Source organism: Oryx dammah, unplaced genomic scaffold, assembly GCF_014754425.2.
Source record: "Oryx dammah isolate SB20612 unplaced genomic scaffold, SCBI_Odam_1.1 HiC_scaffold_8009, whole genome shotgun sequence".
Lineage (NCBI taxonomy): Eukaryota > Metazoa > Chordata > Mammalia > Artiodactyla > Bovidae > Oryx > Oryx dammah.
Window position 1 is genome coordinate 1 of NW_024077640.1, and position 1,481 is coordinate 1,481.

Here is a 1,481-nt window from a genome sequence, read left to right on the forward strand (position 1 = left end):
AATTCTTGGACTGCACTGTTACCTCAGAGTTGCTGGGCTGCTTTGGAGGAGGAGAAGGAGTGTCCATGGAGGAACCCCTTAAAAAAGAGATCTAAGTCCTCGATTTGTAACACTCTATGTGCTCACAGCCTGGGGATAGGTCAGGGCTCAGCATGGTCATGGTTTACATTCAATTCTTCATAGATACTGGGCATGCTGAAGGGGTGCATGGGGCTCAGTTGAGCGAGAGTGAACAGTCTCTCGGAGAGGGTCCCATGGTTCAAGTGGGCGTATATCACGTCTTCTGCTGCAGGATCCTGAGAGGAAGGAGGTGGGAATGATGGACTGAGACATGATCTTTGAAGGCTGGGCCACTGGGCCTTGGAGGGGCTCAGGCTATGGCAAGGGTTTGGCATGGGAGGACTCACCTCGCCGTTCACTGTTCTGGCTTCCTTGGGCTCTCCTTCCGCGAAGGAAACATCTGAGAATGGAAAAGAGTCAAGGCTCTTCAGGGTGGAGGCAGTTATTCCAGACCTCCGTATCTTTGATGAGGACATCAAAGCCAGAAAAAGGCAGGGGTATGCCCCAGGTGTTGAGACTGTCTACTCCACACACACACACATGCACACACACACAACCATATACAAGCCCAGCCAACCACGGACTGTCTTATGAACCTGTGCAAACCCATGGACCCATCTTACGTCTTCTGTTATGGACCATCCTTTTCTGTGCAACAGCAGATTCCCAAGACCATGTAGGGGATAAGAACACATGGCTGTGGTTGAAAGGAAGAACAGGGCTTGGAATTTCCCTGGTGGCCCGGGGATTGAGATCCTACCATCCAGTGCAGGGGTGCAGGCTCTATCCCTGGTGGGAGAACTATGATCCCACCTGCCTTGAAGCAACTAAGCTGCACGTGCTGCACCTGCTGAGCCCACGAGCTCTGCAGCCTTGAACTGCACCCCAGCTCCACAATGAGGATCCCCCAGGCTGCAGCCAAGACCTGACACAGCCAAGAATAAATCAACACATATTTTCATAAAAAGAACAGGGCTCCATGGGTCTCTGGAAGACGTTCCATCAGGGATCTCAACACTGGAGATCAGTTTTTAACCTACAGGAAGTCAAAATGCCATTCTCTGCTGTGAACCCACCTCCCCCTGGGTCAGATGATGCTGAGCTCGCCACCTTCAGACTTACGATTTTGGGTAGAAAACCAGTGACAGACAATAGCAGCGAGGATGATGCTGGTAGAAGTGAAGGCTATGACAAGCCCAAGGACAATGTACCACGTTGTGGAGTGGGCTTGAGGAAGCGATGCTTCTACCAACAAGCAAACGGAAGAAAATCTGGTTATTTGTTGAGTAGGCTGGGCCCTACACACTGGATTTATTGTATCCTTGTGTCAAACTGTCAGCATCTGTCAACCTGATCAGTGATGGTCTCCACTTCCCAGGAGGTTCCAAAGCATCCAGGAGAGATGCTAGCAGTGGATAAAG

At 50.9% G+C, this 1,481-nt stretch overlaps 1 long non-coding RNA gene across 1 annotated transcript; it reads right to left on the bottom strand.

The window, feature by feature from the left end:
* On the bottom strand, positions 1–1,473 carry LOC120860092. Its single transcript, XR_005720239.1, has 3 exons — positions 1,183–1,473; positions 408–460; positions 1–296 (listed from the first exon to the last, which is right to left on the bottom strand). It is a non-coding gene; the product is annotated as an uncharacterized LOC120860092 (long non-coding RNA).
* Between the last annotated feature and the right edge of the window lie 8 nt (positions 1,474–1,481).